Source organism: Pseudophryne corroboree, chromosome 3, assembly GCF_028390025.1.
Source record: "Pseudophryne corroboree isolate aPseCor3 chromosome 3, aPseCor3.hap2, whole genome shotgun sequence".
NCBI classification, from domain to species: domain Eukaryota; kingdom Metazoa; phylum Chordata; class Amphibia; order Anura; family Myobatrachidae; genus Pseudophryne; species Pseudophryne corroboree.
In genome coordinates, this window is record NC_086446.1 from 704,808,961 (window position 1) to 704,824,820 (window position 15,860).

The 15,860-nt window shown below is 43.8% G+C and overlaps 1 pseudogene; it reads right to left on the reverse strand.

The window, feature by feature from the left end:
• LOC135057409 (alpha-2-macroglobulin-like protein 1) overlaps nucleotides 1-15,860 on the reverse strand; it is a 200,749-nt pseudogene that overhangs the window by 121,652 nt on the left and 63,237 nt on the right.

The following is a 15,860-nucleotide window of genomic DNA, read 5'->3' on the forward strand; positions in this document are numbered from 1 at the left end:
TTGCACAAACTTTTGTTTGTGCAGCTCTCTTCACATCCATTCGCACCCCTGCACAGCGATTACCCCCTCCACCCTGTAGGCAGCGATTACCTGGTCGCAGCAGTGCAAAAAACACTTGCTTGCAACCAGGTCTGAAATAGGCCCATTGTGCAATGAACTGTCTGTACTGAATCATGCTTCTGTCATGTTTTTCTGGTAATTCAGTCAAAGGTTCGCAGGTTCATATTATAGATTCACAGGCGTGATTTCTGAGTACCCAGAAACCCCCATGACAGATTATTTTTTTCCCCTTTATAATGACAGTTACTAGGCCCTGCTGTCAAATGCAGCAATTTTCACGTCAAAGAGAGGGGGCAGGGCCAAAATTATGCAATTTCATTACAATAATTTAATTTTACCCCTCCTGATCCCACAAAACTCTGCAAAATGCTGCAAGGGCCTATTGACAATGACATGGTCCAAGTTCTGCAGCTGCCGGGATCATGACTGTGTGTGTGTGTGTGTGTGTGTGTGTGTGTTGGTGTGTGTTGGTGTGTGTGCGTGTGTGTGTATGTGTGTACAGATGTAGCCATGTTCATCGTACCAATGGCCCACTACGGCCTTACTGGCACATGGAAATACATGGACTATTCACAGCCCATGTATTTAGTATGATGGCGTGTGCACGTACTTCATAGTACATGTGCACACTAGCCGTGCCAGCTTTGCCATGACTAGGACACTAGGTGTGCGCGGGGACGCTCTCGGGGATAAGCGTGCGTCACAAATGGAGCCACGACTAGCGTGGCTCCATCTCTACCTGCTGTGGTGATTCAGGCACCATTTCACACAGAACACCGGACGGAGAGCACACACACTAGGCTGGCAGGGTAGAAATTAATATATCAATCCTTTATACCAGTGCACACAGCCCAGAACTCCTAAGTAACACAGGGCAATGTTAACCATCATTAACCCTTTATTGTTGCACATGCACACTTCACACTGGTGCTGCTTAGCATGTACAGTAACTACCTGCAGTGCAGCCGGGAGCTCCCACAGTGCAGCCCAGAGCTCCTAACGTTAATACAGGGAAGCATTTACCCTTTATTGGTGCTCATGGTGCCTGCAAAAGTTTTTGGTGTGTGCTACCATTGCTATAATATAAGCACAGTGATTTGCAGCAGAGTGTAAAAAAAAAAAAAGCCAAAAAAACCCCCATCTTGTGTGTTTTCAAGGCCAAGCAGTGGCACTGTGTTACAATAATGTATAGTAGATACTGTGCCACCATATTAATAATACAAGCACTGTGTGAGTCACAGTGTGTAAAGCTAGTAATAATAATAATAATAATAATAAGTGTGTGTGATCAGGGCCAGGCAGTGGCACTGTGTTACAATAACACTCAGTAGGTGCCGTGCCACAGCATTAATATAAGTGCTGTGAGTTGATATGGATCACAACATAATAGTACAACATCTACTAAAGATGGTCCAGGGGCGCAGAAAGTGTAAGAAAGGGCACCTGAAATTGAAATCTTTCACAATTTAAGAAAAAAGGTCGAGGTATCACCTTAGAAACTGACAAATCAAAGCGCCCCCCCCCCCCCCCCCCATCCACCAAAAAAAAAAAAGAACACTAAGGGGTAAATTTACTAAGGTGGGGCTTTCTTTAGAACTGGTGATGTTGCCAACCAATAGCAACCAATAAGATTCTACTTAACATTTATCTAGCTGCTGTAGAAGATAATAGATAGTATCTGATTGGTTGATATGGGCAACACCACCAGTTCTAAAAAAAACTCCTACAGTACCTTAGTAAGTCAGTATACCAACAGCGGAATCCCATCTGCCGGTATACCAGAAGCAAGGCAGCGAGTTTCCTCGCTGGCTCACTGCACTCGCCATGCTCACCACAGGTCCTATACCCACTCGTTTGGTGGCATGGACCTACCAACGGAGTGGGATTTACAGGGGTGTGGCAGGGGGGACATAGCCAGATTAAGGGGAGGGGGGGTCGCAGGACATACTGTAACCCAGGCCTCTCTTTCTTAGAGGCTCCCCATGCCAGAGCACACTGACATTGCAAGCTTTCACCTATGCAGTAGCAGTATGCGAGCAGGTCAGTATGCATTGCAGGCAGGATATCGGGTTTCATAAGCTACCGATGAAGCTTTCCAACTAGAGGAGAGATAGGAGGGAGGAGAGAGCTGTAAGTGACACAGGGATCCCAGCTTCTTCTCCGTCCTGACTGGGTGTCTGAATCCTGTGTAATCTGTTATCTAATGAGGGTCTAGAGATACTGTAGAGACACACACAGAGTCCTCCTGAGTCCTGTACCAGTATGTAAGTAGTATAGAGGCTGCTGCTGCTATTCTTGCATGTGACAAGATAAATTATAGTTTTTTTTATGTGTATTCTAAGGTTGTTTAAGTTGTCTTTGTTCCACTGCAAGAGAATTTTATAAAATAGTTGTCATTCAATTAGGAGGAGCTATAAACAGTAACCAGGCATTATTAAACTATTAGTTTAAATCTTATATACCCCATGGGTTAAATTTAATATACACAATCCATACATCCTAGCATAACCCAGTCCTGGAGGGATAACATGTTGTCTACAGTTATCGCCTGTGTTGAAATACCTTTCTTATCAATGAAATAGTTCAACACAGGTGACGCCAATCATATATTAAGAGGGAAGTCCAGACAGAGAGCATTTTGTCCCTCCTGGAATGGGTCATGTAGGGGGTTGTGCACAATCTAATATACACTTCCTCGTCTTCCACCTGGGGCCCCCTTGTCTTAAGTGCCCTGGCTACCCCCAAGGCTTAATCCGGCCCTGGGGGGGAATGTCGGCACTCCAACAACCTGCGATATGTCGCCTGTCAGGATTCCGCCATCGGTCTCATGAACGCCGGGATCCTGGCATTATAACTACATCCACCTTTTGTAAATCCCAAACTTTTAAGTACTACTCTTGCTGACTAAGGCATTTTGGGGTCTGTGCCTCTATGCAGCTTCCTGATGTCACAAGTGCATTAGCTTATATTATTTAGTTTGTGGTTAGTTTATGTTGTATGGTGTGCAGTTGCTGTTTTAGTATTTTTGATTTAAGGCTTGTAATGTTGCTGTCAACATATAATTCATTGTCCCATGTTTAACATTGGCCCAGTATGTAAACTGAAGTATGCACTGTTACAAGTGTTCAGCACACAAGTTACAGTGTAATGATTAGCAATACTGCCTCACAGCACTGAGGTCATGGGCTCAATTCCCTCCATGGCTCTAACGGTTTGGAGTTTGTATGTTCTTCCTGACTTGCCTGGGTTTCCTCCGGGTACTCCGGTTTCCTCCCGCAATCCACATATATACTGGTAGGTTAACTGACTCCCGATGAACCCTAATTTGTAAGTGTGTGTTTGTACATGTGTGTAGGGCAGACTAGATGGGCCAAGTGGCTCTAATCTGCTATAACATTCTATATTTGTATGAATTAACACAATTAACCAAACCCAACCCACCCCAGTTGATAGTGGAAGTGCTTTGTGAGTAAAGTTATAATATCTATTTGTGAGTAGAAAGATATGGTTGGAGGTTTGGTGACAATATTTTATTAGGTAGATGTAATGAATGGTTGGGAGTGGTGTGGTGGCACTGGCAGCAGTGACGTGCGGTGGGGTGAGGCAGGTGAGGCAGACCTTTCCTGTCATACTAATGTTTGTGCCAGAGTATTGATTGTATAAAGTATATGAAAAAAACAAAGAATATGTTTGAAATATCTTCTGATTATTCTAATCATTTTTATAGCCAAAACTCTGGAGTAAAAAGTCTATGGCAGGTGAGGCAGTGCCTCACCTTGCAATCTTTTCCACACATCTCATGTCAAAACTCACCAAATTCTCAGAATTTTATACTGCTGCACCTGTGTATAATGCCCACATGTACCCTTTGGCTCATATATTGTATTTAAATCTGGCTCTGGTGCTAGCCAGTGCCTCCTGAGCCATTTAGCTCACCGCACATCCCTGACTGGCAGATAGGATGAAAAAAAAAATCAGATTTTAAAGAAACTAGTGGCATATACATTGATTGCAGGGTGGCATACACATTGATGGGACAGAGGCCTGTCTGCCTGCTACAATCGGGAAGAGGGTGGGAAGGAGGGCACACACTCCCTGAGAATTGTTTGAGGAAGAGAGGCCCAAATCAGTATTGAGCCCCATGAGGGCTCAATCCGCCTCTGGCTGGTGGGCTTCAATACACCTCAAGATGTATAGAGGTGACCTTCATTTAACAGCATGGAGTTGGCTGAACAACGGTTGGGAGGATTGTACAGGCTTGATACTTAAACAATGCAGTCCATTTTTCTGCTGTTTTTAGGCTGGAAACCATTTTCATGCATGTCTATATATTGAACAATAGGCCCTCATTCCGAGTTGTTCGCTCGCTAGCCGCTTTTCGCAGCAGTGCACACGCTAAGCCGCCGCCCTCTGGGAGTGAATCTTAGCTTAGCAGAATTGCGAACGAAAGGTTAGCAAAATTGCGAATAGACATTTCTTAGCAGTTTCTGAGTAGCTCAAGACTTACTCTGCCACTGCGATCAGTTCAGTCAGTTTCGTTCCTGGTTTGACGTCACAAACACACCCAGCGTTCGCCCAGACACTCCCCCGTTTCTCCAGCCACTCCCGCGTTTTTCCCAGAAACGGTAGCGTTTTTTCACACACACCCATAAAACGGCCAGTTTCCGCCCAGAAACACCCACTTCCTGTCAATCACACTCCGATCACCAGAACGAAGAAAAAACCTCGTAATGCCGTGAGTAAAATACCAAACTTCTTAGCAAATTTACTTGACGCAGCCGCAATGCGAACATTGCGCATGTGCTGTTAGCGGAAAATCGCTGCGATGCGAAGGAAAATAACTCGGAATGAGGGCCAATAGTTGTTAAGAACAGTCAGCAAATTAACAAGCAATGTGCCCCAGATCTCGCTATCAACATTCTGCATGCAGGACAAGTTCTAAGAAAGTCATCTTACCAAAGGGGTGTCCCCCAAAAGTTGACAAAGCAGCGACTGGGGGATAATTAGGGCATTCCAGAGGCTTTTTTATTTGCATATTTGTAATAATTTTTAGTCCAAGGTTCTGAGATAGAAAGAGAAAAAAAATGTTCTTAACTAGGTTACTACTAGAAAAAAGTAACTAGTCAAAGGATATTTCATAAAGACAGTTCAGTGTATAGCGCCAACATCCATCTTTACTTACCTCCTGGTGGCATTTGTAAATAGAACTCACTTGCTGTGTTTGTAGATCTTATTGTGTAATGGCTTAAATCCTGACTATTTGGCTCTACCTAAGACTTTTCAAAGTGGTCACTCCTTTTTCTTAAATAATTATTTGCTCACAAACACTGCTGGGAAGCAGTAAATAATTCCCATTCATCCTCTCATATATTTCTATGTTACAATACACCTAACATTAGCCCTCATTCTGAGTTGATCGCTCGCTAGCTACTTTTTGCAGCCATGCAAACGTATAGTCGCCGCCCACGGGGGAGTGTATTTTCGCTTTGCAAGTGTGCGATCGCCTGTGCACAGGGCCGGTTCTAGGTTTTTTGGCGCCCCGGGCGGAGAATAGGGGCATGGCTTCATACAGGGGGTGTGGTTAGTTACGCCCCCTGTAGAGTTGTGCCCCCTTTTGTGCCCCCTGTAGCATAGCGCAGCTTGCACACCAAAAAAAAAAATACTTACAATCCCCGCTCCTGACCGCTGCAGATCTCCGCCGGCGCCGCTCCTCTCCTCGGATCTGTGGGAGAGATGTCATGACGTCTCTCCCATAGCACAGCATACACAGACACTAGAGGTCAAATATGACCCCTAGCGTCTGTCAGTCCCACAATGCTGTGCGGTGCGCGATGATGTCATTGCGCACTGCACAGCAAAGATCCTCTCCACGAAGGGAAACTAGACGCGTAGCGTCTAGTTCCCTTCACAGCGGGGGACCACCGGGGGACACAGCGGGACACAGCGGGGGGCACAGCAGCGGATCTTGCCATGGTGTGGCGCCCTCCGGAAGGCGGCGCCCCGGGCAAAAGTCCTGCTTGCCCGTGGCAAGATCCGCTACTGCCTGTGCAGCCGATCAGGACGAAAAAGTTTTTTGCAGTTTCAGAGTAGGTTTGAACTTACTCAGCCCTTGCGATCACTTCAGCCTGTCCGGTCCCAGAATTGACATCAGACACCCACCCTGCAAACGCTTGGACACGCCTGCGTTTTCCCTACCACTCCCAGAAAACGGTCAGTTGACACCCATAAATGCCCTGTTTCTGTCAATCTTCTTGCGAACGGCTGTGCGAATGGAATCGTTTCTAGAAGCATTGTACAGCAACAATGCTGTTTGTACCCGTACGACGCGAGTGTGCATTGCGGTGCATACGCATGAGTAGTAACCTGATCGCTGCGCTGTGAAAATCGGCAGCATGCGATCAACTCGGAATGACCCCCATTACTTCCTCTGATTATCATAAGATATTAAGATTTATACATAAAACTATTCTGTAACCTATGACTTGCTGGTAATTGCTAATGTTCAGTAGTGAATTGCCTATCTGTGGAAAATAATTATTTATTTATACTGTACATGTGTGTTAATGCTGCAGTAATTGATTTTCTTATATGTATGTTTTAAGTATTTTCAGTTGAATTGGTTCTAGTTTTAGGTTATATTTAAACACCTATGAATTTATAGTAGAAGGTATGAAAAACACAAATTATTTTATTGTAAATGCTTTACATACTGTTACAATCCTGAGAATATTACTCATGTTTTGCTAGTTATTCTTATGACTTACCTCTGCCTCAGTTTGTGGACACCAGCTATCTCCTCCATAGTTGTCTCATAGTGCCTCAGCTCCTGCATTCAGCAACTGACTCCACATTTGTCTGCATTCTGTAATTACAGCTGGTTATCTGAATCCTACTACTCAGCCTGTCAGCCTGCTCAGTCTGCACTGCAGCTGCATGATATATCGATTACTGGAGGGCCTGTCTGGTGCCCACAGCTAATTGGTCCAGCCTGTTCTTTTAAGTCTCTCAATCCCACGATGCTTTGCCAGTTATAGCTACTCCTCACGGTGTTCTGCTCTCTGGTTCCTCTCTGGTCTCAGTTCATCTGTCCAGTGGGTTTTGCCTTGGTCCTGCATTGAATTTCAGCTTCACTATCTTACTGATGAACTTAGTCTGCCAATTACCATTACGCTGTCTCCAAGTGTCTGCTCCCCAGTCCGTCCGTGTACCGCTACGTCCTGTGTCTCTCCTAGTGTTCCTGCTGTAGTTCCATCTCCATGGCCTCAGTGTGCCATCTGGCCATGTGCACCCTGCCACCTTCTACAGTTCCCGTTTCTTCCTGTGTACCCCTTTGGTTTGCTGTATACATCTGGGCTATCATACAACACCTCTGCCATAACTCTAGACCAGTTCAGGTATCAAGTGACCCAGACAGGGGGCCGCGAACTGCACGTCGGGAGCCGCAAAGTGCATATCCCCTTGCAGGGTACCCTGGTGAAAACCTCCCGGCATGTTAGACTCCGCGCCTCTATTCTGGGTAACGTCAACCACTTGTTACCATATCCCAAATTCTGGATTCTGCACCAGTCCTGACACATACTTAACACTTTTCAGCTATCATTCTATGTTCTGCTTATTATGAGTGTAATAAAGATTGTTTGAACTGTATGTTATGTTTTAATAAACTGAAATTAACAACAGGGTGTGGCCTGTGCATGGTGCGCAAAAGAATGAACATGATAATAATACAGATGTTATATATTTTTTTGTTCCTTATAAGACACTGGGGCTAATTCAGACCTGATCGCTGCTGTGCATTTTTGCATAGCAGCGATCAGGTCTGAACTGTGCATGCTCCGGCGCCGCAGTGCGCCGGCACATGCCAGACAGCCGATGGCTGTCTTATCCCTGCAATTGCCTCTGCCTGATTGACAGGCAGTCGCTGGGCAGGAGGGGGCGGGCCGGTGGTGTTTGTCCGCCATTTAGGGGGCGTGGTCCTGCCAACTCAGACGTGCCTGGACCATTGGGGGGGTGGGCCATAGCAGCTGCATGACATGACACACAGTCACTGCAACCCAGGCAGCGACGAGTAGCCCCCTGCCAGCGCACAGGAGCTGCACTGGCTGGGAGCTACTCTTCCAGTACAAAAACATCGCCGCTGTGCTTCTGTGGGGGAATCGGGCCTGTGCTGGGCGTCCCCCCACATGACTAAAGACTGATCATAGATGTGCTAAATTTAGCACGTCTACAATACGGTCTGAATTAGGCCCATTGTGCACTCGTTCAATCTTTCCATACATTTTAGTTTATACCTTAATAAGAGTGAACACATCAGGATCTGTTGGAGTTGACCAGTCCAAGGACTGTTTTCCACCCTTATAGAAAGGGAATATCCCTGGATTCCAGCAGATGGCATCATCCTCCCATACACGATATGGGTACCCATGCTGATTTCTTTGTAACAGAAAATGATATGCCTAGTATGGAAATGCAGAGAAATCAGAGTAGATGGAGAGTCACAGTTATGAGTGGGCAGGGTAAGAATAACAACCCATGGGGCCCTAGGTATATTGTGTTATCAGGGGCCCTCGGTGCCTACTAACAGGGAGATGTATCAAACCTTTTAAAGGAAAGAAAATGCGGTGCTGCCCGTAGCAGCAAATAAATTCTATCATTTTGTACTTGATAAATGGGATGCGTTTAGCATCCCGGCTGTCAGGATGCCAAAGATCATGTGACCGATGCTGGAATCCCGACACCACTCTGGAGCCGGCGCACAGGATCACCAACAGCCAGGATGTTAAAGGTGAGTATCCGGTTTCAGGGTTAGGGCCCGGGGAGGGTTATGCACTAGGGGGGATGGTTAGCCCTTGCAACCATTCCCTGAGGGTTAGCCTTAGCTGCCACCCCCCAAGGAGTAAGGGTAGGGTAGGGGACTTGTAGAATTAACTACCCCGTCTGATGTCAGCATCTGCACAGTTGGGATGCCGCTGTCAGTCATGTGGCTGGCGGTATCCCGGCTGCCAGGATTTCCTATGTATTCCTGATAAATAATAACTAGAATCTGATTGGTTTCTGTAGGCAACACCTCTACTTGTTCCCTTTATAAGGTTTGATAAATCTCCACCTTAGTCCCAGGTATCAACCTTGGTTGGCTAATGGATGAGCGGATTATAATAATGGGACAGGCTTTATATTTGAACTAGAGATGTGTGGCGACCCCTGTGTTTTAGTTTTGCTTTTGGTTTTGTATCTGTATTAACCTCGAGTTATAGTTTTGCTTTTACCTAAACCACACTCACATGTTTCGGTTTTGGATCTGTATTTTTATTTTATTATAAAAACAGCTAAAATCACAAAATTTAGGTTTTTTTTTTTTCTACAATAATATTAACCTTAATAACATTAATTTCCACAGATCACAATATTGCTCAACAATATAGGCCAAAGGCGGACTGGCTAAATGAAGTGACAGAGCAGCGGCACCAACACACAGCAGTTACTTTTTAGAATATAGCACATCTATAAAATATTGCGGCACAGCAGTGTCAGTCAGGATACTACTGTATACGACGCATACTACTGTATACAAACCCACGTTATTTTTAACACAGTGTCTGGACCAAAACACACAAGTTTTATTTATTTTTAACACACTACGACTCACCTAATTACTGCACGAAACAAACTCAAGGGGTGATTCAGACTTAAATTTAGCACATCTACAATCAGTTACTCAGACATGCGGGGGGATGCCCAGAAAAGGGCTAGTCTGCCCCGCATGTCAGGCCCTGCACCCAACCCCACCCCGCATGGGTGCAAAAGCATCGTACAGCGGCCATGCTTTTGTACCCACCAAGTAGCTCTTTGCCTGCGCAGCCTAGCTGCACTGGCAGGCGGCCACCAGCCGCGTCTCAGCAGCTGCTTGTGACATCACAGTCACCACGAGCCACCCCTGCAACGGTCCGGACATACCTGCGCTGTCCGAACCACACCCCCACCAACAGAATTCTAACGCTGTTGGCACACCCCCTCCCACCCCCCGTGACTGCCTCTGCCTGTCAGTCAGGCAGAGGTGATCGCAACCCTGAGATGCTTTTAGTATCTCACTGGGCCTCCCGGGGTGCAGACACGCAGTTCGCCCGCTACACGTGTGCACTCTCCAGAGGGCTTCAGTAAAGTAATAGGACAGAGCATTATTGCTAATGAGCACAGAGCAGAGCATTTACAATGTAGTTGTTTGAATTATGTCCATAATGCAAATAGAGAAAAAATCTGTTACTGCCTTAGGGCATGTTGAATAGTCTAGGTATGATTCGTTGAACTACACATCCCAACAAGTTGTACTGCATTTGCTGATTATGTCAAATGAATTTCATGTTGAATAGTCTAGGTATGATTCGTTGAACTACACATCCCAGCAAGTTGTACTGCATTTGCTGATTATGTCAAATGAATTTCATGTTGAATAGTCTAGGTATATTGAATATGGGTTTTTTTGTTTTTTTTTCTTGTATGTTTTTCTCTTTGTAGAGATATAGTTGGCTGCCTTATTGGCATGTAATGTCTGTTTTTCTAAGCTAATTTATGGCCTTAGTTTAAAGGGGGATGGTCTTGGGTGGAGTTTGCAATCATTGCATTCACATGGATATTGTTCCTATTTGAAGTCTAGTATACGGCTGGATAGACGTCGGCTGGCAGTGCTTTCATAGAAGTGCTGACATAAAAGTGTTATTATAAAAATAGCGTTATACCTGCGTTAAACCGAAGAAAACCAGAAGGAAAACATCAACACACCAACACTACCACAAAAGGACTGCCTTAATGCTCAAAAGTATGTAATTCATCTTATGCATATCATCCGTTTTTACACAACCTAGGAAAAGGCATCCCCAATCTGCTCACTACAGTTCTCTCTTATGCAAACTTATGTATGTTTCTTTATGTAATGATTTCTTGAAAAGGTCATTGCATGTGTGGGGAAGTTGCTCAGTGAAACAGTTTAGTATTGCATACTAACTGGTGATTACCTCTTTTGAACATTAACCCATTGTGGTCAGGTGTACTATGTCTTTATATTTAGTAAGGTATAGTCATGGTGTAAAGGACAGAGTATGATTACTGATTAGTAAAAGAAAACAAATACTGAGCAACATCCCCAAACAGGTAATTTCAACTTTAAACTTGTCATTTATTTTGTACGCTCTGGACATGGCTACTACTAACAAATGCACAGAAACATTTTTTAAAGCTATGTCTGCAAATGCTAGGAGCTTAGGAGACAAAATTCCAGAGCTAATTGCGATAATGACAAGGGATAACCTGGATTTTGTGGCAATTACAGAGTCTTGGTGCAATGAGAATCATGACTGGGACTTAACTATACCAGGATACAATTTATTTAGGAAAGATAGAATAGGAAGAATAGGAGGAGGGGTAGCAATGTATGTGAAAAAAAGCATAAATGCCACTTTAATACAAAATATTGAAGCCAAAACTGAGGCCCTTTGGGTCACCATAGAAACTGGGAAGAAGGACATTATTCGCATTGGGGTGATCTATAGACCACCAGGCCAGGGGCAGGATTTGGACAGGAACCTATTGTTGGACATCTCTAAAATGGCTTTTAAGGGAGAAGTCATAATCATGGGAGACTTTAATTTACCTGATGTAAATTGGGAGGGGTCTTTTGCAAGTTCAGCTACAAGTGGCAAATTTCTACATTCCTTACAGGGAGCATCTCTCAAGCAATTGGTGAGGGAGCCCACTCGCAAAGACTCAATATTAGATCTAATTCTTACAAATGGTGAAAGGATATCTGATATATATGTGGGTGAGCACCTGGGATCCAGTGATCATCAAGCAGTATGGTTTAGTATAAAGACAGGATCCAACTCCTCTCACACAAAAACAAAGGTGTTGGATTTTAGAAATGCAGACTTTGCTAAAATGGGGAGATGTTTAAGTGATTCATTGGCAGACTGGAGGAACTTGGAAGGGGTGCAGGAGAGGTGGAAAAAAATTAAAAGTGCATTACTAAGTGTAACAGACCTTTGTATCAAAATGGTTAGGAAAAGCACCAGGAAAAGGAAGCCAGTGTGGTTCACAAAAGTAGTATCAACTAGTGTGAAAGCAAAAAAGATGGCTTTTAGGAAATACAAACAGACTCAAAATAATAACGACAAAGAGGAGTATCTGGACAGACGGAAGGATGCTAAGAAAGTGATCAGACGTGCAAAGGCAGAAGCTGAGGAGAAAATGGCCCAGTCAGTAGATAAAGGGGGCAAAACTTTTTTTAAGTATATAAGTGAAAGGAGAAAATCAAATGGAGGAATAATAAGACTTAAGACAGAGAGTGGGCATTTGGTGGAGGGAGACAAGGCAATAGCAGATCACCTAAATAATTATTTTTGCTCAGTATTTACTACAGAAGAAGGGATGGGGCCACAGTTAAATTGCAAGGACATTCATAAAAATAAGGTAGATGAAAATACATTTACAGAGGAGAAGGTCCTAACAGAACTTTCAAAACTAAAAGTGGATAAATCAATGGGACCAGATGGGATTCACCCAAGGATACTCAAAGAGCTAAAAGATGTCCTGGTTACACCTTTAACAGAATTATTTAACCAGTCACTAAATACAGGTGATATTCCAGAGGACTGGAAAAGAGCAAATGTAGTTCCACTGCACAAAAGTGGAAGCAAGGAAGAAGCAAGTAACTACAGACCAGTAAGCCTTACATCAGTAGTAGGGAAAGTAATGGAAAAACTATTAAAAGAAAGAGTAGTGGAATATCTTAAATCAAACAACTTACAGGATCCAAAACAGCATGGATTTACTGGTGGGAGATCATGCCAAACAAATCTTATTGACTTTTTTGACTCTGTGATGAAAATAATAGATCAAGGGGGAGCTGTAGATGTAGCATATCTAGACTTTAGTAAGGCATTTGACACTGTCCCACATCACAGACTGCTAAATAAACTTGAAAGCCTGGGGGTGGATTATAAATTAGTGAAATGGATAAGAACCTGGTTGCAGGATAGGAAACAGACAGTTGTAGTTAATGGAGTGCAATCTATGGAGGGAAATGTTACCAGTGGAGTACCCCAGGGATCTGTACTTGGTCCAGTTCTCTTTAATATCTTTGTTGGTGACATTGCAGATGGTATTGAAGGGAAGATATGCCTTTTTGCAGATGATACAAAGATATGCAACAGGGTAGACACACCGGGAGGGGTCAAACAAATGATTGATGACCTAGGTAGGCTTGAGAAATGGTCAAGAACGTGGCAACTACAGTTTAATGCTAAAAAATGCTAAATCATGCACTTGGGTCTCAAAAACCCAAAGGCTAAGTATAGTATCAAGGGTACTATAATGGAAACTACTGAGGAGGAAAGAGATTTAGGAGTCACTATTTCAAGTGACTTGAAGGCAGGAAAGCAATGCAACAAAGCAATGAGAAAGGCAAGTCAGATGCTTGGTTGCATAGGGAGAGGAATCAGTAGCAGGAAAAAAGAAGTGATAATGCCACTGTATAGGTCATTGGTAAGGCCCCATCTGGAATACTGTGTCCAGTTCTGGAGACCCTATCTCCAGAAGGATATAAATACATTAGAGAGTGTACAAAGAAGGGCAACTAAAATGGTGCATGGCCTACATCACAAAACTTACCCGGAAAGGCTAAAAGATCTTAACATGTATAGTTTGGAGGAGAGAAGGGAAAGGGGAGACATGATAGAAACTTTCAAATATATAAAGGGTCTTAACAAAGTTCAGGAGGGAAACATTCTTCAAAGGAAAAGAAGTATTAGAACTCGAGGGCATACATTGAGACTGGAGGGGTGGAGGTTCAGGGGAAATTTAAGGAAAAACTACTTCACAGAAAGGGTAGTGGATAAGTGGAATAGCCTCCCATCAGAGGTGGTAGAGGCTAAGACTGTAGGGCAATTTAAACATGCTTGGGACAGGCATATGAATATCCTTACAAAGAATCAAGATTAAAAAAGGGTTGAGATTGCCTAAAGGATAAAATAAAAAAGGGGCAGACTAGATGGGCCAAGTGGTTCTTATCTGCCGTCAAATTCTATGTTTCTATGTTTCTATGTTTTAATACGGATAGAACAATACGGATATTATGTTCCAAAAGTATCATTACATTTAACTATACAGTAAAGGTTTACCTTCTGTTATCAATGTTGCTATTAGAAGGCTTTTAGGTACACAACATTTTTGTCTTCCCATCTCCATTTCTGTCAGTTATTTTAATTTATTGATTTATAGTTATTTCAGGTCATTGAATTATGGTTATAGCTGTCAGTTATTACAGTTCATTAAAGTTTTCATACAAATCTATCCAGTGGAAAGCCCAGAACTGGCTCCCTGTGTCAAACTTCTGCCCAGTGTACACCAACGGGTGGTCTGACTGGGACCCCATCACCCTAGTATGTCTTCTGGGATCCAATATTACCACTCTGTGACATTTACATCCAAATCCATCCAGTGGCAGGCTTCCTGGGTCAAAGTTCACAAATGGGTGCTCCGACTGGGACTCCAACCCCCTAGTAAGTCTTCTGAGATCCAATGTTACTACTTTCTGAAGATTTATTCAAAATCCATCCAGTGGAAAGCCCAGAACAGGTTCCCTGGGTTACAGTTCTGACCGGCACATTCTACTGAGAGGTCCGACCAACCCCAACCCTCTAGTAGGTCTTCTGGGATGCAGTGATTCCACTTTGTGAAGCTTTCTTCCAAATCTATCCAAAGGCAGGCTCAGAACAAAGTTCTGACCAGCATAGACCAACGAGAAGTCCCACTGGGACCCTAATCATCTAAAACCTGGCCAGGATCAAACTGGTGTAAGTAAAAACAAAAAAGCACACAGCTAGCCAAAACCATATTGCACTGCAGGTGGGGCAGGTATATAATTTGCAGAGAGATTTAGATTTAGGTGGGGTGTGCTCAAACTGAAATCTAAATTGCAGCATAAAAATAAAGCGGTCTTACATTTGTGGACTACATGCAAATGTAGCCAGTATTTACTAAGGATGTGCAGGCTCGGTTTCCTATAAACTGAGCCCACCCTAACTTCTGCTTTCCAAGGGAATCCGAGAGCTGGCTCAGGTTTTCCCATCCGGCTCAGAGTCCAAAACAAGGCAAAACGTCATCTTCCCAGCGTCAAATCTTGCATGTTTTGGCTTCTATATAAGTCTCTCCTGCAATGATTTGGGCACCATTTCACAGTGGATGCCGGAAGGAGAGCACACTAGGCTGCCAGGGCAGCATTAGATTCTTGTTTAGTGATGCATGCACACATCCAAGTGTTCCTCCATACAGGGCAGCGTTATACATATTATTTTTCATACTGGTGTACACAGCCCCCAAAGCTCCTCCTCAGAGCCGGCCTTAGCTATAGGGCATCCAAGCATTTTCCTAGGGCATCCAAGCATGTCTAGGGGCATCCAAGCATGTCCCTGCAGTATTTCATGCTGGGAGGGACAGTCTGCAAACTAACTGTTACTTTCCAAATGTATTCAATCAGTACTTGTATACACTGCTGTTTATATGTGTCAAATATAATGCACACTGTCCCTTAAAGTTCGTTAAACTCCCTCCGACATGCTTGAATGCCCCTGACTTGTGAGATGTAAGACAGCAGAAGCCTGGTAACTGCAATTCCTGGACATGTGACATTTTCACTGACTATACAGTATAAGGTTTTCACTGGATGGCTCCTTATGATACCACATGTGTATTTTTGAAGACTGCTTCACATAAATCTGACATCATCTATACTGCTTATGCACATGGGGGAG